This window comes from Olea europaea, chromosome 15 (assembly GCF_002742605.1).
Source record: "Olea europaea var. sylvestris chromosome 15, O_europaea_v1, whole genome shotgun sequence".
NCBI classification, from domain to species: domain Eukaryota; kingdom Viridiplantae; phylum Streptophyta; class Magnoliopsida; order Lamiales; family Oleaceae; genus Olea; species Olea europaea.
In genome coordinates, this window is record NC_036251.1 from 27728450 (window position 1) to 27749926 (window position 21477).

Consider the following 21477-nt stretch of genomic DNA (forward strand, 5'->3'; position numbering starts at 1 on the left):
TTAGGGTTGATGCGGCGAGCAAGATACTGAAAAGACGAACGCCCCTCGAAGCCTTTCTACAGTATTTGCAATCCTATTCTTCGGGAATACACAGAACTTCCTCATCTCGTTGAATCGACACCAAGTTATATTTACTCAAACCACTCTGCGTTTGGCTTCTGTTCAAGAACCAAGCAGTACAAGGTCATCCGTTTCTTGTGTCCGACGTCTGTTGATCCTCTCAACTCAATACATTCAAGAGGAATGGTGGCAGACATACATACGCTTGGTTCGAATTCATGGAGAAGGATTGAGAATCCTGTCTGGCTGAAACAGCAACCATTTGATCCTTTTGTGAATGGGGCACTTCATTGGATAACTGCCAGCCAAAAACCTTCTGAGCTTATAAGTTCATTTGACTTGGAGACAGAACAGTTCAGACTCCTCCCACCACCACCTCACTTTAGCCTGAACTATTTTAAAAATGTCTCTTGGATCAATATTGGAGTACTAAGAGAATGCCTTTGTCTCTGCTATATTTATGAGGACGCTCAGTTTGAGGCATGGGTAATGAAAGAATATGGTGTTAAAGATTCCTGGACTAAAGAATTCAGCATTGATTTGAAATTCTATTGCAAGTTGCAAGTTGAGGATTTGCATCGGCCCATTAAATTTCTGAGTAATGGGGATTTGTGCTTTTTATCTGCTTCTGACTCTCTAGTTTCTTTTAGTCCTAAGAAAAGAACTTTCAGAGAATTGAAGAAAATGGGACCTTGGCGAACTGAAGTAAGCGCACATGTTTTAAGCTTTATCTCCCTCAAGGATGCAATGGGAGCAGAAAGACGTAAATTGAAGAACTTTAGACGTGGAAGAAGGATGTTCAATTTTGGGTTTAGCATGCAGCAGTTTCTAACTTATTCATAATGGTAACTTTGTATCTGTAACTGTGACAGAGATTAGTACTAATAACTGCAGTGACCCTCAATCCATCTTCCATTCTTCTATTGACATTATCTAAGTCTTTGGAATCACTCAAATCTCAGGTTTTTCTGGGTTTATTGCAGCTTTGGGTGCAGTACTGATGTCTTTAAGAAACAAAATGATAATGTTATCTTTCAGGGTTTAAGAACATGTTAGATATATTTTCGGTGTGATCATTTGGATTGGATATATAGGCAGATCTTGATTGATATATCTTTATGGTGTGAAATCTTTTTTTCTTTTTACTATATTCCGATTGTGCTGCTTGAACATTTTTTTTCTTCTTTTGCTACTTTGTTTGAAAGGAGATTTTTCTTTTGCAGTGAATTCTTAGCAGTCTCCACCCTACCATAGATCTATAATTCGGTATTTAATCAGTTCAGACGTCCCTTTAACACTGATTTACAACTGAACTGGTGAAAAACAATGATTTCTTAAAAAACTTGTGCCCTGCTTAATTTTACTAAAATGGTTTATGATTTTTATTGCTCTACAGGCTTCGGCTCATCTCTCTCTCTCTCTCACGTTCTCGCTCTTGAATATTACCTCTTCCCTTTCACTCAATTTCTTGCCTTTGCCTCCAATCAAAATGCACAAGTCCAAAACTAAGGGGTGCTTGATTCGCCCTTTTTAAACATTTTTAGTTTTTCGACATTGTAGGATGCCAAAACTTGTTCGGTTTGGAAATGAATTTCTAAAAACAAGATTAAATTTAGAGTAATACTATGTAGCTCCACTGAGGTTTTAACTTCAGTCTAGCTGGCGCTAGATGATATATTCAATAAAAAGTGTAATTAAATGACTTATTTAATTTCATCTATCATTTGGTGTAACATTAAGGTCACTTACATAGGGTTACAACCTCAATGGGGTTAAATAGTATTACTCTTAAATTTAACCAATAAAACTCTAAATGTATTTATGATGTTTTGACTCTTTTTAGTGAATGGGAAATAAAATATTTTTCAAAAGGAAACATATAAAATAACGAAGAAAGAACTGGGAACAGAGAAGGGGAAGAGCCAGCGGATTATATCAAAATATGTTTTTCTTTTTGGTCCTTCCAAATGCACTAGGTAACTTTGACATGTCATGTTCGAGTGATATAAACCTTTCCTTTTTAGTCTGTCAAGTATCTTCCTAAATAGATGCAGTATAAATCTGAGGATGAACATGAAATCAACTCTCATGCAGTGGCAGATTTGGGCTTGAGCTGGACCGGGCTACAGCCCGTGTCAGCCTCAGACCAGATCCAAGTGTAGCCCATTTTTTAAGGGACAACTTACAAAAATACCCTTAAAATTAGAGACCTTTTGAAAAATCATATGAAAAGTTTTTTTGGAAGTAAAAAATACTGCCTAAAGTTAAAAAGTGACACAATGTCACTTTTTATTAGAAAAATTGTCACTTTTCTTAAAAAAAAAAAAAAAAAGTGACATAACTTTTAAAAGTTTAGTGTCACATTTTTACTAAAAAATGACATACAATATCACTTTTATTAAAAAGTGATGTTTTTTCACTAAAAAAATGTAATAGAAATTTCAAGATTGAAAAAGTGACAAATATTAAAAAAAGTGACAAAAATTCAAAAAGTGGTAGAAATAAAAAAAAAAAATGACGAATTTGAAAAAGTGATACAAATTAAAAAAAAGTTACACAGATTCAAAAAAAGTGATAAAAAAAAAGTAACACACTTTGCCACATTCTTCTTGAGCGAATGTCTCGCATGCATCAATCTAATTGATTCAAAATTTTCCTTTTTATGTGTATTAATATAAAACAAGGCTTGAATTTATATGTTCAAATTTTCAAAAAATTGCACACATATCCATCTAGTTAATTGCTTCAATGATATGATGTTATTTATTTTAGAAAAGTGATGTTTTGTCACTTTTTCACATTCTCCTTAAACGAACACATTACATACATCAATCTACTTTTGAAGATGTTGAAGAAATTCTATTCTTCTTTTGAAGTTGGTGCTTCATCAATTTTTCTTTTCCTTTTTAACCTACTTTTTCCAACCATTGCATAAATAGGAGTTAGGTGTCGGAGTCGGCATCGGCATCGGAGTGAAGAAGTCGAAATAGGAGTTTTTGATTTCGAATTGGAACATTTTAGAATTTCTGCTGATTTTGATTTGGGGTTTTTAGTTGATGTTTAAGATATCCATGAATAAGAATGCAGAAGATGAAAAAATGACAAAAAAGGATGGACGCAGAGATGAACGCAGTGAAAATGGACTGGGAATAAATGACTAAAGTGGATGGAGATAGAGATGAAATTGGTGGAAAACAAAGCTTGGAAACAGAGAGTTTTGAGAGACGGAGAAGGGTTGTAGAATATGTTTAAGGCCCTGATTGAATCCCATTATTTCCTCATTAAAATAAAAAATATGACTGTTATCCATCGCATCAAACCATCATATTTGACTTTTTATTTTTTTTGTGGGGCCCATAACGTTTATATTTTTCATTTTCATTTTTACAAAAATGCGGCTCAAATAGAGGCTGAATTTGTTTTAAGGTATAAATCTAGTGGAAATTACAGCATTCTAGAATTTTAAACTTTCCATTTCGAAATTAAGATCTACAATTATTTTTTGCAAAAATCAAATGATAATTAAAATTTTAAATATTAATAATTATCTTATACTATTATTATTACAATTAAATTAATCTATATACACGCATCTACCCTCATTTCAAACCCTAAAATTTTCCCATTCCTTTCTCTACCATTTTTCTTTACTGTCTCTCTCTCTCATCCTATCTTTGCATTCTCTCCACTAATGGCGGCGGCGACGACCTCTCTCTCTTCCCCCGATTTTCACTCTCTACTGACGACATTCTCTCCTTCTCAAGTGCACTATAAATTAGTTTTGAGTGTTTATTTTGTGTTGGTGTTGGTGGCGTGGAGGGGCGGGTGGCGACTGGTTGGTGGTAGTGGCAACGTAGTGGTGACGGTGACGACGACAGAGTGCTTTGTTGGATTTGGTGGTGGCAGTGGTGGAGGATGTCGGGGACAAAATTGAACCGGGAATGGAGATGTGTGGTTGATGCTCAAATTGGGTTTTTTGGATACATGTTACAGAAATTTCCCAGTTTGTAGTTGAGATGGTAGAAGATTTGGCAGAGGTCGTGTATTGGGTATGTGCGTTGTGGTGTATGAGGATGATGGCGGCTGCGTCACAATGCTAGGTTTGGAGACGCCGTTGTTGCTCATGAGAGAAAATCTGGTAATGGTAGCGAGTTGATGTTTGCATGTGTTTTTTGTGGTTGGTGATGTTTTGTGGATGGTGGTGGCTGTTTTCGCAAGAGTGGGTTTTTGGAGGCTCTTTGTGATTTGGAGAGGTGATAGTAAAAATATGGTGGCAAGCTGTGTTGTAGTGAGTTGATCCGCTGGGAGAAGACAGGACACATGGGCGGTGGTTTTGGGATTTTTTGGTGGTTTGGAAATGGAGGTGGTACTAGTGCGGCAGCTGTGGTGGTGGTAGTGTTGGCGGTGTCGACGGTGGTGGTTGCGATTGTGGTGGTGGTGTTATATGAAAGTGCTTATGACCAACTACTTGAGGTTATTGTGACCAACTGTTGAGAGGTGGTGGTTTTGGCGACGACGATGGTTGTGGTGCTATTAGTTAGTTTGTGATCAATAAATAATATGTGATCAATAAAAAATAAATTGTGATCACGAAATAATGTGTGATTTAAAAAACTATTAATTTGAAATCGATAATTTGTAACTATATAATAAGTTGTGACTTATAATATTTATGATTTGTGATCGTTAAATAAATTGTGACTTATTAATTTTTGATTTGTGACTAATTGTGACCTATAAAATTTTTGAATTGTGATCGTAAAATGATTTGTGACATAAAAATTCTGATTTGTGATTGAAAAATAATGTGACTAATTAAATCGTTAATTTTTGATCAAATTGCATACGTTTGTGACCTAAATATATTTAATTTATAAAATATATAATAAATTAATTAAATCATAATTAAATTTTAATATATATCTGATTTTTGAAATTTGAAATCTTCTCTCTTAGATTTGAAATAGATGATAATTATCTTCTTATTTATGAATTTTTCCCAAAAATCTAATTTGTCCATTTTTTACGGTACCCGGCCTAATTTCCTCTTTTTTAAATATCAGCCAGCCCGTTTTCCCGTTAGTCCAAGCCCAGAAAAATAAAAATTAAAGCTTGTGATAAAGATGTCACCTCTTAATAGAAAGAAGCAGACCGTGTTCTTCCTCCCGAAGAAGTTATACACGACCAAATTTGCGTGTTTTGTAAGAATATTTGGCTATACCGATGTTATTTGAAAAGATGGTGTATCAATATCCTCGGGTAATATAGTTTTCTTATTTTCTGATAAATATAAGCATAATGAGCTCTTGATTAATATGCAAATTTCTTATTAGTAACAAAATAGGATAGGTTTCTATTTCGAAATTCATTGTAATGTTCTATATTCACGAAAAGTGAACGGGACAAGATCAACCAAAAGATGTTTGTTGCCGCAAAATTGGAGTAACCAAATTCATTGAATAAAATATTATAAAATAATTTCTAAAAATTTCAAACTAATGTCTATCCTAGTTTTTTTCCTTAAAGAAACAATTTTTTAGAATGATAAAGCAAACTCATTCTCTGTAAACTTAAAATAAACCCTCAAAATATTGAAAATGAATCCAAAACTCAAAACTGAAATGCAAGGCCTAAAGGTTCACACCATGAAGAAAAAGGAAAGAAAATGTGGAAATTACAAGAGCTAAGTGTTTTCAAGATGACAATTCATAATTAAGAATTACAAGATTTTCTTTCAAAAATAAGATATAAATAGAATTTTAAATAATAATAATAATATTATTAAACAAATTCACCCTACCCACCCCCGTAACCCAAATTCAATTATTCTCCAAACCCTAAAATCATTCCACCCTCTCCTCCCTCACTCTTGTGCTAAAGCCTACAACCACTCTCTTCTCTTGTGCCACTGTCGCAACCCCCGAAACCATTTCACCCCCTTCTCTCCTTCTCCATCTTCGATTTTGCCGTGTTGTGAGGCTGGTGCGGTGCTGGGATGGTCTTAAGAAGCCTTCTTCAGAGAGCGCCGCCGATGGCGCCATTGCCCGATCTGTTGACGCTACTGAGCGTTCTTCTCTCTTGCTCCATCGCGATCTTTTTTTTTTCTTTTTTTTTTTTTTTGCATTTTGATGGCTGATGGTTTTTTGTACGACTTATTGTGTTTTGATGTGGATGCAGTGATGTAGTGCTGTGGGTAGTGGTGTCCAGTGTGCGTGATGGTGGTGTATGATGCCTAGAGAGTTTATAACCATTTATTTCGGCAGCCATGGTGCTACAGGTGATAGTGTTCAGTGGTGGTACAGGCGATGATAGTGTTCGGCGTCTGTGAAGCAATGGTGTAGATGGTGGTAGTGGTGGTCAGTTTGTTTGTTTGTTTGAGATGATGAAGTTGGTGGTGTTGATGTTGGCTGTCGTGGGGTGGTGGTTCCGGTGGCGGTGGTCTATCGAAGAAGTGGTCACAATTATTTGGTTGATTGCGACCAATAAATTGATTAATGTGTGACCAATAAAAATTATGTGACCAATATCAATAAAAAAATGCATGACCTAAAAATGTGTTAAATTGTGATCAATAATTTGATAATTTGTGACTCGTTAATTTGATAAAATTGTGGTGGAGAAATAAGTTTGTGACTTATAAATTTGTAATTTGTGACGAAAAAACTTTTGTGATCACTTAATTCGATAATTTGTGACCAAATTATATAAAATTGTGATCTTAATATATTTAATTATTAACATGTATTTTTAATTAATTATTTTATAAATAAAATTTAATTAATGTCTGATTTTTGAAATTTTGAGCATTGTTTCTTAATTTTGAAATTGATTATACTTATTATCATTATCTTAGATATGAAATTTTCCCAAAGAAAATTAAGAGTCTAGATTTATCATAAATGCCATATTGAATTTTTTTTACTTACCCCATCTGATAATCTTTTCTTAATTTTTGAGCTAGTTGATTCCCAAATACACTTCCAAATGAAATAATTCCAGAAAATAAATTTAAGAGAGATCCTGAGGCTGAAAAATCAATTTGTTCATTGTATATATGTTTCAGTATAACTGATGTTTTGCGTTGAAAAAATAAAACTCAACTCTATGTTAAAAATTGAAAATCCACTTACCAATTTGTATATATACTCAAGAACTGTGAAATCATTCATCAGGATTCCAAAATACAATAGTTTGGGCAACAAAGTAGATTAAATTTAACATCAAGAACAAATATCACTCAATTAAAATCAACATAAATAAAATAAAAGGTATTAGAGAATCAAATCCCACCAAAGATCTTAAAGGGCACAGGTAATTAATTGGATAATGATATAATAGAAATGGATTCAGAAGCTGCTGCCACCATCACCATTTGTTCACATAGCCCTGGAACCGTAAGCAGGCGGTGCATCAGCATTAGACCCACTAGCCCCATTACCTTCACCTGTACTAGGGTTTCTTGGATCAAACAATGGCAGAGCCGTGGCTCTGGTGCTACCTTCACGACCTGGACTAGGATTTCTTGGATCAAACACTCGCAGTGCCATAACGCTGGAGCTACCTTCACCCAGACTAGGGTTTCTTGGATCAAACAATGGCAGTGCCGTGACTCTGGAGCTACCTTCGCCTAGACTAGGATTTCTTGGATCAAACACTGGCAGTGCCATGACTCTGGAGCTACCTTCACCTGGACTAGGGTTTCTTTGATCAAACACCGGTGCCGTGGCTCTGGAGCTACTAGCCATCCCATAAGTTGGGAATATAGAACCCATACCCATTGGAACATACGGAGCAGCCGTAGCAATAAGGTTACTTACCCCACTAACTCCGGCTGGAACCAAATAATTACTAGGGTTGCTTGAAACATCCAGGACCATCTCATTAGAGCCACTGGCCACATAATGAGTTGGAGTTGTGAATACGCCAGTTGCAAAGGTATTAACCCCATCAACACCAAACGAAGCTGCAGGAACTGTTGATCCGTGGACAGCTACTGGGACTGTAGTTCTATAATTGGGTGCAGCAAAACCACTAGTGACTAAACCTGGAAAACCTAAGTCTTCGCCTTCGTGTACAGGGAAATTCGGGTTTGTCCCAGCAGAAGTAGGGAAGTATTGATTACCTGGATTTGAAGCCCTCTGCACTTCAAAGTCAACAATGTTTTTGAAATGAGCATATCTCGCTAACAAGTCTTGAAGCTGGTGGAAATCCAGGTTATCAATGGAGGGTGGGAACCATTGTTGGGCTATACCCACGAGCTTCATCTCTTCTTTCTCTTTGATACTCCTTTTAAGAGATTCAATTGTGCTGTCCACATTAGTCAGATCCTGGTTTCTTTGAATGATGTTGGAAGTGCGGTGAGCCTCAACCATTTGGGTAACAGGATCGGGAAGTTGTGGAGCATTATTCTGCGAAAGAAACCTATCACAGATAGCATTGATATTCGGGTGGCCGAAGGAAAACGCCTTGTCACTGGGAGAAAACACAATTACGCCTATTTCTACGTCGCAAAGGGTACAAAGTTCACTGGCCTTTTTAAATAGACCGGCGCGCCTTTTGGAGAAAGTAACTTGTAAGTTATTATCATTCTCCATTTTGGCCATGTTCACCCTTTGCCGACCACGACCTCTTCTTCCCGACCTCCCGCCTTGACTCATCGGGATGAAATAATAATTTACAAGAAGCCAAAAATCGTTGAAAGGTACGAGTAAGAAAGAGTTTTCTTGAAATGGCGTGGTTTTTCTTAAGAAAGAAGGAGCTATTTATAGGAGCGGAAGATGCCTTGTGCATCCACATTCATGCCACTCGGATTTTACATTCCATTTTTGTTCCTATATTTATATTTGTCCACCAATTTAATCAGTTACTAATTAAGTTTCGGATATTATATAATGTCCCTATTTGCCCAACATCAAATTTAAAATTCAAAAAATGGCCATTTCATTGCTAGATTTTCCAAAATATGTCATTTAGTTTCATCAAGATCTTTCATTAATTGCTGAAACAACGTATCAACGGCAATTGTTTGGTCGTTAAGAGAATTTCCTGCTAAAAAAAAGTGGTTTTTCCCAGTCTATTCTTTAATGAACAAATGGTGTTTGGCACAATAGAGCATGAAAAACGTTGTTCCAATCTTAATTGACTAAAAACTTTAACAATCAATGTTTGGTCGATGACATTGTCTTATAGCAACCAATTTTGTTCAATCATTAATGCTTTGGTGGGTTGATTTTTTCCTTTTCCCCACTATTCCCTAGTGGATTAATATTGTTTTCTTTGTACATAATGTGGTAGAATGTGGAGATTGATGTGATTATCACTATTTTAAATGAAGCATAGTATGATTTCTAGGGCCACTTCAATGGATAAGAATGTGACTACGAATGCTTCAATATTGTATTTGTTCATACATTAAAAGTTGTAATAAGCCGATTACATGACCAAAAAAATAAAAAAATAAAAAAAAATTAACACCTAACATGCTAAACGAGCATTTTAGCACCGACGACGGACTCCATTGATCGAGCAATTTTTTTATGATTTTTTTTTTGGAATATGTATTTATTTTTTAGTTGCGAAAGTCTAATTTTTTGTAACTAAATCCTACTATTAATAATTGACAACTATAGAAATGATTTTATCGAATGCGACGAGATGAATTTCTTGACATACAACTAAAAAGTAAAAACATAGAGATACATGCCAAGGGTGGAGGGGGGAAAAAAGAATGGAAAAACATTATATATAATCTCTATTCTTAATTATAATTTCGTCGAAGATCTTACCTGCTAATTTTAATAAATTTACAATTAATGCTATTTCGTATTAATTAGTGCATACATGGGAAGTAATCAAATGTTCTAATATCCCTTAAATTTAATATCACACCATTATAATTCCTCTACAGTCTCTTTTTTAACATTTTTGTCATCTCATCATAATTGATTTCTTAATGAGTAGTCAAGGTGGCTGGCCCAGGAGGAGAAAAATGGGGAACGAGTGTAATAAGTTAATTATTCCATCTAAGATTTCATTTATATTGCAACACACAGTTGCATAAATATAAATTCTACGGGATGACAAATGCAATCAATAATTTGACTTTTGATTTTCGGGAATTATTTATTTCGAGAAGAGAGAGAGAGAGAGTAAATTGAGAGAGTAAATTAAAATCAAATTTCAATAAGAAAAAGTTATCAAATGTCTAGAAATTGAAAAACAAATCAAGGTCAAGAAAGATAGTAAATTAAAATCAATTTTCAATAATAAGAAAAAGTTATCAAATGTCTAGAAATTGAAAAAACAGTTAAGGGCTTGTTTGATAGGGTTTCAAAAAGTTAAAAATTGCTTCTGAAATTAAGAAGTTGATTTTAAACATATTTTGGTAAATTTTCTGAAATTGATTTCAGAGAAAGCTAGTCTGAAATTCGAATTTTTTTCAAGAAATCCTTTTACAAGAAATAGAAGCCTTAACAAACGGACCCTAAAGATAGCATTTATGATTAATGATGATACATTTATCCTCTAAAATGTCATTGGAGACGATCTGAGGTAGCTTCAATACATGGTTATATCGTATTGTCACTTTCTCAATCAAATCATTGGGAATAAACGTGTAAAATTCAGTAAAAAAAATATGAAAACTAAAAAGATCGAGAAGTTTACCGACAAGAATGATGTATATATATATGTAGACATCTTCTCTTGGTGGCGTTCGATAGCAGGTGTCCAATATGTTTGAGATTCGTCGAGCGAATGCATGATATGGGTGTCCTTGACATGAAAATCATCGAAACATTCTACGAGGTCTTTTTACGAGCTTCTTGGGAGAAGATTAATATCAAGGCACTCTCCAATCTGACAACTCCCTCGATTTATAGAAGACTTGGCCATCGTTTGGTCATCGGTTGATAAATGACACGTGGTTGATTTCTGCTCAATAATAATTATTGGTATTGTGGGCCATACAGTACAATCGATGTGTTCAGTGTTTTTAACCCTTGACAACGTAATTCGTCAACGAAAAGATTCACAACATCAATGTCGAGTAGGTAGATGCATTTCGAAAAACATTCTAACCGCGGCTCATCAATGTGCTGTGTCGATGTTTTCTAATTAGGGTTATGATTGGAGTAGGCAAGAGAATGGTGAATATGTGCATATAAATGTTACAAACTAATCTTTAAAATAATAATAATAATAATAATAATAATAATAATAATAATAATAATAATAATAATAATAATTGCGCTTCCCATCTACAAATATAAATATTTTGAAATACGAGTTTGGCATGTACGTCATTTCTCTAACAATCTCATACTTGTACTATTTTCATTTAGCTTATGTTCGTGTAGTTAAAATGTAGATTTTTAATAAATTTTGATAAAATTTAATAAAATATTTAAAAAGTTTGTAAAAATTTAGAGTCCATGAAATATGTGATTAAAATTAATTCAAAATTTTGACTTTGATCTTTATCAGCGTTTTAAATCTCACAAATAGGGACTCAACAAATTTTCTATTCATCACAACGAAATATTATTCTTACAACTCGTGGTGGACAAAACTTTCAAATTGAGTTGGACTCGACCCGATCCGAATTGAGCAATTCGATTCGGTTATTCTTAAGTTAAGCATTAGACCGAGTACTAGAATCGAATATCGATAGGTTTGGTTCGATCTGCAATTTTAGGCCGAGAATCGAATACAAATAATCTACCTACACTAAAACAAAAATGACTTTTTTCAACATGCAAAAGATAACATTCATTAATTGAATGTTATTAAAAGGGTCTATCCCAACATTATAATAAGTAAATATTTCCATTGATTAATATAATTGAAATTTGACTACATTTTTAAAATGCATATTGCAAATGTTGTCTTTTGCAACGTTCATAGACTGTGACTGTTGCAAAAAGTTTTATTTTTTACAACGTTTATTGGCTGTTATTAAAAGTTCGTTCAATAAAAACATCTGCGATTGTTGTTGAAACTCTTAACTCTTAATATATAGCGTTTTGCAACATTCATTAGTGAATTGCGAATAATTTTATTTTTTGCAACATTTATTTACCTTTGTTAAAATATGGTTCTACAATAATATTCAATGCCTGTTGCTGAAACTCTTAATACATAGTATGTTGCAAAAACTCTTAATATTCAATGAATATTGCAAAAAAACTAAATGCAACATTCAGCGAATGTTATGAAAAACAAAAGACAACATTCGCTGAAAACCTTTTGCAACGTTATTTGAACATTGTCATATCCTTCAACTCCACAACAATGTGAAAGTTCGTAAAATACGCTCAAACATTGCAAAATGTCTTTTGCAACATATTTTGCCTCTTGCAAAAGACTGTTTATATTGTAGTGCTAATTTTCTTTTTATATTAAATAAACTAAATTATTTTATTTTTTTCTAAATAAAATTTTTAATTAACTAATTAAGTGATTGACCGTAAGTGCTTAACATTTCAACTAAATTTCAGTTCAAATGCAACTTCATTTCATAATTCACATAATACTCACCCATTCCATGACTTAGGTTTAGATGTTGCCCTTGTTTTCAATCACTCGCCTATCACAACTCATGACTTCATCTTTGCTCCTCAAGATCCATACAAACTACTCCATCAAATCCTATATTCATAAGCATTTCCACATCCTTCTTCATTTTTAAACACAATTCATGGGCATATAAGTGCTAATTCAAGAAAGCATAATTGTTCTTTCTCATTATATAGTTTTGAATGGGAGACAAAAAAAAAAAAAGCCTAATGAAAGGTAAAAAATATGGACTTATTTCTCTAAGCTACTTATGGGACAAAAAGCGAAATGTTATTAATGTAGAAGAAAATTTAAGGCTGATACTAATAATGAAATCTCTAGCATGTAAAAGCACTTAAAAGTTTGTTATCCATATAAGAGCACTAAGGTTGATGAAAAGCAAGTAATACTCACTCGACAAAACAATAATGGTGGTATTATGGCTACGGTTTTTAATAAAGAAGAAAGTAGAAAAGCATAGGTTATGATGATTATTATTGATGAATTGGCTTTTTCCTTAGAATGGTTATTAGTAATTATGGTACGGAACTGAGCAGAATGAAAACTATTCAATTCCATGATTGAATTTGGATTCGACGATTCCACTTCTAAATACCCAAAAATTCTAGTTTGATTTGGTTCTCTTTAGAGCTGAACAAGGACCATGTCTAGGACTATTTACAAGACAATAACTTATATCACCAGTTTGTAAGATATTATAAGCAACAAATTTAAGACATAACATAGCTACAACTTTGAAGGATTGCAGTATTTGGATCAATATTTAGTCCTCGTTTGAGCTCCAATTTTGAAAATAGATTTTGTAAGAATTAATTTTTTAACAGAATACATAGCTTTAAAGTATGAATATCTTTTTTTTTTTAGATTTATTCGCAAAATTATTTTTTTCGAAGAATATACGATGTTGAAAATGATTTTAAGAAAGAAATGAGTTTTAAAGAACGAGGTTCAAAATATGCTTAGATTGTCCTACACACTTGTCCTAAGGTTAGGCTGATGTTGGGAAGAAGTATTATAATTTTATGGTAATAAGATAAACACCTAGTTTGTTACTGTTACTGTAAAAAGAGAATTGCGTTATATTTTAAGCACGTACATGAAGTGCCTTCGGTTGATGAATGAAATACAAAATATGTTAATTAGTAAATAGGAAACTATTTTGTAAATTGGTCGAGAAATTAATTGTTCACAACCATAGAATAAGAGGTTAGCACTCTGCTATGTTAAGGCTGTGATAGTTACTATTCTACCAATTAGGATATGCAATGTGTCTTGACTTCTGGCAAGACGCTTGTGCATTTCATATATTTGAAAATGATCATATCGTGTAAGAGTTTAATTCTAATGCATGATATAACAAATTGATAGGTAAATTAAAATTTTAGGCTAGATAATAGAGTAAATTTAATGGTTGCTCACCCAACTTTAGTATATATTACTACTTGCTCACTCATCAATAAAACATAACTCATTGCTCATCCATCTATTCACTTGCTTACCCATTGATCACCCATCTCATCTCCGTTAACCTAAACTAACGGAATGTGCCACGTGGCGAACGAAAATCCACGTGGCACATGCGTTAAATGAAATCAAATATACAATCCCATGTGGCACATGAAATGGCAACAATAGTCATCTTCTCCTTTCCGTCTCTCTACGAGTCTTCGACCATGGAGTTCCTCCATGAATATGACAGTAGACCCAGATTCCAATTCCAATCAAAGACATTAGCCAAATCCTCTAACGCCATCGAATCCGACACAAACCATCCTTCTATTCATAGGACTGCCATTTTCTTTTCCCTCTTTCTTTCCATATCCATTTTCAGTCTTGCATTCATTTAACTATGTAACTCCAGAAAAAGCAAACTTCATGCTTTCTTTTTCCACAATTACACTCGCTAAAACATTCTCTATTGTCTCACTAAAATTAGTACAAATAATCCGTGTGCCTGATATCCATGTCTGCCTTGGTCCAGCTCTTAAAGATGGGATTGAAATTCCTGTTGAAATAAGTTAGAAAATCAATAGGAGATCGACGAAAATACTTGAAAGATCGCCAGAATATGTTGCAAAATTTGATGGGTCATTGGAGAAATCAATGAGTGTTGCTGATTAAATGATGAATTTGGAGAAAAGTGAGGAGAATGGAAATGGGTCTTTTGTAAATCTGGAGAAAAATGGGGAAAGGGAGTGGAGTGTGGCAAACGATGAGTTACCTGGAAAATGATTCGAGGAGAAGGCGGGAGCTCGACTAGGGGTAGAAAACGGTGGTAGTCATCGTGGGGAGCAAACGACGGCTTCATGAATTCGAATGGGAGGTGCCGCCTACAGTTGTCGGAGAGGCGTCTTCTGCTGGTAGATGATTTGGTGAAAAAAATGTATTTTGTGAAATTTGTTCCACATCAGCTTTAATGGGTGTTTGGTTAAATAGTTTTCACAACCTGGCAAAAGTTTTGTGCAAATCATCCTTATTTCATGCCTGATTTGTGCCACGTGTGATTTTCGTTAGCCATGTGGCACATTCCGTTAGTTTAAGTTGACGGAAGTGAGATGGGTGATCAATGGGTAAGCAAGTAAATAGATGGGTGAGCAATGAGATATATTTTGTTGATGAGTGAGCAAGTAGTAATATACACTAAAGTTGGGTGAGCAACCATTAAATTTACTCCTAGATAATAACATTTGGCAATTTGGATAAACGAGTAGAGATATGTTTTATGATTAGTGCAATTGTTACATGAATTTTTAAATATTTAAAATATTTAATTAAGGCTTATTAGAATTTACATAGAAATATAGTGAATCACTTGGTTAAATATAATCAATTTGAACACTAGAGAGCTAAATTGAATAATTAAGAAGAATTCAATTGAACACTACAATAAGTAAAAAAATCTTGTTTAAAGAATTAAATGAGATCAATAAATGAAATTGCATGCGATAATATCACATTTATACTTAAAATCCTAATTTGATTATTGTTTGTATGTAGGTCACATTAATATAACTAGAATAATTCAGATAATCAATCACCAAATACACTTTTTTCTCGTCAATTAGGAATTAAAAATAAGAAAAATTAGGAATTGAATAATAGTCTCTATGAGAAGGATTATTTGGACTCATTGACCCATTTATTACTTGTTACAATATTATACACTTGTAATAAGAAAAAACAACACCTGTTATATATATATATATATATATATATGCTTTTTTCCACTTGAATTCCAACTTATAAAGTGTTTGATTCCATTTTTTTCCATAGAAAATATTTTCCAATAATTGAAAATATGTCTAATTTTCCTTATTTTTGAGGAAAATATTTTTTTTGGAAGAGGTATTATTATTATTATTATTATTATTTATTTTATTTTTTTGGGGAAAATGGCTTTTTTCACCTGAATTCCAACTTATAAAGTGTTTGATTCCTTTTTTTTTCTATGGAAAATATTTTCCAATATTTGAAAATATGTCTAATTTTCCTTATTTTTGAGGAAAACATTTTCTTTGGAAGAGGTATATATTATAATTATTATTATTTTTTAATTTTTTTGGGGAAAATGGCTTTTTTTCCACGTGAATTCCAACTTATAAAGTGTTTGATTCCCTTTTAATTTTATTTTTTTTCCATGGAAAATATTTTCCAATATGCCTAATTTTCCTTATTTTTGAGGAAAACATTTTCTTTGGAAGAGGTAGAGTTTTATTTTTTTTCAAAGCAAGGAAAACATTTTCCATGCCTATTCATATATACCCTTAAATCATTTGTCTATTTGCCCAACGTGAAGACCTTCAGAATAGACATCATCATCTCCTGTACGTCAAAAAAGGAAAGGGAAAAGTGAAGCTCATGAGTTCTTTCATGTCATCTCTCAAGCTGGGAAGAAAACCTGAGGACCCAAGACAGGATAACGAAAATGGTTAATAGTACTCCTGTGCATAGACTGAACTTCTAATTCTCAGCTTGTATATTTATGTTTAGAAATTTCCTTCTAATCAGATTAACATAAACCCGCAACCAGAAAGGTTGATGAACCTAGAGGTACCAAAAAAAACAGGGGTGGACAGGTGCACACAACGAGATTGAATTAATGCAATTGAGTCAAACATCAGGTTAAATCATTGTAAACTTTGTTACAAATTCAAATAATCTGCCGATTAAAGGCAACAAAGAAGTCTGAGGAATCTTTATTGAATCACTGATAGAGAAACTAGAAGGATGACAACAATGGTCATGCTTCAGTCCTAGCACCAGCATTCATCTGCAAGATCAATGGAGCAACGGAATAATCTTGACACCAGATTTCAACCTGTGCATTCAAGAAAACTGAATAGCCATGGAAATGAGAACATGGAATCTGAATCTAACCAACTTACTTTTATTCTTAAAAATGTCAGTAATGATAAAAGCGAAAGGAAGAACTGAAGAAGGATAAAAATATTAGTTTGTTCGAAATGTCAGTTTTCCTCCTGCCACCCTGATTACATATCAACTAGCTGACAAAAAAGGTGTATACCAGAGAAAGCAGTAGCACTAAAGGTTCTATTTATCCCAGTTCAAGTGTTGCTTTATTGCCTGCTTTGGTTAAGAAGTCATTGTTCACACGCCTTTCTTTGAAGTTATGTGATGTTATATAACTGTCTTCCTAGACTGGGGCATGCACAAATAGCATCATCCCTGGTGTTTGTTAGAAACTAAAATTTGCACTATCTGATGGAAACAATGACTGAAGATAATACATATTTCACAAAGCATTTCCGTTTGCATTATTGCATAGGATTAATTGAAAACTGTGTGTGGCACTTTTATGGGAGATTAAGTGCATCTTTCTGTTACACGATGAGAATCAATGGAACATAGGGAAAGCAGTCTGATTTTGTTGTATGCTCATCCAAAATAATGTTCAATCACGAGAAGGATATAGTTTATAGTAACAGTGCATGTTAGTAGGCAGTTGTATATTCTTTGAAACTTTGCAAGAAATGCACGGTGAACAACTGTCTTCGATCACAAGATTTCACATGAGAAGATAACTCTCTTGACCTTCATCCTCTGTAAAGCCTTACGACAAGACCCAAATCTTTCTAAATATTTCTATCTTAAATAAAGATCGACAAATTGATGACATCCATGCCATGCCTATTATTTCACAATTTAAATATAATTCCTCCATCTTTTTATGATCTTAAACCTAGTGAAACAAAACTTCTTCCTCCATCTTTCTATGATCTGATCCCTGTATATCAGAACCCTCCATATCTTCATGAGATCATATCCCTGTGAAATGAAACCCTTCGATTTTATTGCTAATACAGTTAACTATGATTATATATCTACTTCTCTATTCGCTTTTGAGAGGTTTCTTATAAGCAGCTGCCTCCTAATCCTTGGTTCCATGATAATTATAATACTTCTGTCCAATACACTTGAATCACTCTCTTCGCCTGTTTAGCTTATATATGCTTCTACATAGTCAAGAGGTCCAAGCTCTCGCAAAAGAGAGAATGAAAAATCATCAGATTCGACAGATGCATGCCAAAAAATCAGCGAATAACAAGACAAGAACTTCTCTTTGCACATAGTATAGCAGAATTTGATTGTTGAAACCGTCTATGCAGGTGTACATGCACTAGAAACAAGACAATTTCTTGAACATGGAGTACAATCTTATTCATAGTATAAGAGCCAAACTTTAAGGAAAATGAGGCAAGCCCAATTGGCACACACTTAAACTAAACATAAACATATTTATTAACACCGAATTCATTCTTGAAATGGAGATCATAAACACCAATAATTATTGAACATTAATTCATCTTTTAAATTAAAATTACATCTATGCATTTCATGTGCTAGCAATCTTGACCTTGTACAAATGCGGTGAGGTGCTTGCTGTTTTCTCTTAGTGAGAAGCAGAAGAGGAGGAATGAGAGTGAGGTTTGGGAGCGTAGATCTTGTTATAGGCAGTTTCACCAACGAGGTATATACCGAAGGTGACGAGGGCAATTCCAAGGCCCAGGGTGGCGTGACGCCAGTGATTCGTCATCATCGGGTGTTCCGCCACTCATCCCGCCGCCTGAAGAACTCTCCGGTGGATCCCAAAGGCTTCGCCATTGCGACGCTGCTTCTTCTTCGTGCTTGGTGTCGTCTCCAGGGGGGCCAGTTTCTGGGCTTCGACGTTTTGATTGGTAGAATAGGTTTGGTACGATCAGCCCATTTTTAAGGAATTATATGAGGGCCCACTCGACAGTTCTTTTGATTTTATTTATGCTTATAGTAGATTTTTTCTAAAGATAATTACCTTCGATCAACTTTTTCTAAAATCTGTTCTAACCAAACAAAATATTTCGAGTTCAAAAGTAACTTCTTAATCTTGAAACCAATTTTTGACATTTTAAAAACACCGCCAAAGGGATGCTTACACTTGTTTGAGAGCAAATCATAATTAATTTAAAAATATATAAAAATGAGTAGTATATGAATAATTAATCTATATATAATCTACAAAATGTGTGGATAAAATATAAAATTGACCAAAAATATTTATCTTCTAACAAGTGCGACTTGTGATGTGGAACACTATTTAAACAACCCTAGACAAAATAATGGAAAAATTTAATTGACTTTTTATTTGTAATTTTGTTTATCCCCACCATTGTTTGGTCAAAATAATATTTTGAATATCGATTTTTTAGGAGAATATATGATTAAAATGTAAAGAAAAATTTTGGATTTATGTACATAGTATTTTATTGTGTGGACGTATAATTGAAAATGAGTATGTCAAAAAAGAGTTTTTAAATAATGGTGGTCAAACATAGGCTTAGTATTTTTGAGTAAAAAGTATCAAAATGGCTCTTTCTCCATGGATATTGAGCAAAAAGACGCAGTCACAAATTTGATGTCACGAAGGGAATGAGGACTTGTTTTTCTTCCACTTGGCATCATTCAATCTCCGAGCAGACTGATTTTTAGCCAAACCAAATGCGGATTATTCTACTTTTAATTAAGCCTATTATATAATACCACCTATACTAGTATTGTACTAGATAACATCATTCTTTTCAGATTCAATTCAGAGCTGGTTTCTACGAGATCATTTCCTTGCTTTAGTGGTTTATAACACACTATGTTCAACTTAATGTTAGGAGAAATATCAATATCCTGTAACCGAACATGGTGAAGGCTCAAAAAGAGGCACAACAGCCACATGGTCGTGGTGGTGGAGGCGGCGGCCATTTCTTCTTCATTTCCACCACTGCGATCAACTGCTGAACTGGGGCTCTTGCATCAGCCTCATTCACAAATTGAAAAGACAAAGATCACATAAAATTCCTCAACAATGTTTATCTATTAATTCAAATGTAACCTGCAAGGCATGGAGGAAGCTCCATCTACAGGCCTACAATTTTGCTTGGTAAAAACTAAAATCTTTCTAGTCTATTGATCCCATTAAATTGGCTGTATCTAGAAAGGAATTCAAATTCAAAATATAGTAATTTTAAATAATCGTTTATTTCATCGATCCTTTAACTTCTATTCTTTTCCAGAAAATGGTGATGTTAAGCCTACGGATATAGAAAAGTAATTGTAAGAAAATATGAGCAATCAGTTGAAACTCAAAATCCTACTACTCCACGAATATCGTCCACTTGTGCACCGGCACGTTGGGGTGTGTTGTTTAGCCTGTTTATAACACATAAGAAATGTCAAAGGCTTCTTTAATAGAGAATATGAACCTGATTTCTGCATACAAAGTTGGAACAAAATGAATAGCCTACCTTCTCCCTTCTGCAAGGTCTGCTTCTATTCCAACACGAAAGCCTACTGCAACAGCCACCTCCAGAGCTGGATTCATATCCCCTGCAAAAGAAGGAAAAAAAAGAAGAATTGGAAGTTGGTTTTTTTTTTTTTTTATATTCTACAATATATTATGATTAGAATTAGTGAATCACCGAATATACAATTCCAAAAAATTTCCCACATACAATCCAATTTATTTTTATTTTTTCCAAACAAGAGGAATTGACCCTTCCCTTCCAATAAAGAAAGAGAACGATAGAATCTATCAGAACTAGATGGATAAATAATAATTTGTAGCAATGTTAATCAAGACATTTTTCGGGGTTGCCAAGCAGAAGTAATGAATAATAAATTATGGAAAAAGTAGGACACAATGAATACGACATGCCTGAGACGATCTCCAAACATGTAGATCCAATAAGATAATGGGAGATCACATTAATCTCTCGGGAACCAGTTGAATGCGTGAAGATAAAGGAAGCACGTATTGGAGGGAAAAGTAGAAAATCCATAATAACCCTTTAGCCTAAAACCAATTATCACCCTATTAATGGAGTGATTGTGTTACCATTATCTATAACAACCCTTTAGCCTACCTCTGCTTCAGAAACTTACTGTGGAACAAATCACACAATAAGAACTTTGCAGTGAAAAACACAGAGGCCTACCAACTACCAACTTCTTGAATAGTACAAGATGAACCGTTTAAACCTTTGAGCTTCATCACTAACTTTTCACTAAGACACTGGCTAATGTGATTGACATCAGCTTATTAATGAGGAATCGGAAATTAACAGAAATAATTGATCTGGGATAATCTAGTCCCATTTTATCTGACTTATGGGAAAATTCCGAGTGGTCATGTTAATATGTTAAAGAATTTTTAATCGTTCTTTCCCATAATTATAACATGTTCCCTCAGCCAAGAAAGTGTTCATATTAAGTGCACATCATAACAGAGTTGTTAAACCATTAGAGTATTAGGCCAAGAAGAACGTCCATTTTCCTGGCCATATGTAGCAGGGTTCT

General features: G+C 33.9%; 1 long non-coding RNA gene across 1 annotated transcript; it reads right to left on the reverse strand.

The window, feature by feature from the left end:
- Nucleotides 1-20123: 20123 nt before the first annotated feature.
- On the reverse strand, nt 20124-20508 carry LOC111411072. Its single transcript, XR_002705820.1, has 2 exons — nt 20427-20508; nt 20124-20331 (listed from the first exon to the last, which is right to left on the reverse strand). It is a non-coding gene; the product is annotated as an uncharacterized LOC111411072 (long non-coding RNA).
- Between the last annotated feature and the right edge of the window lie 969 nt (nt 20509-21477).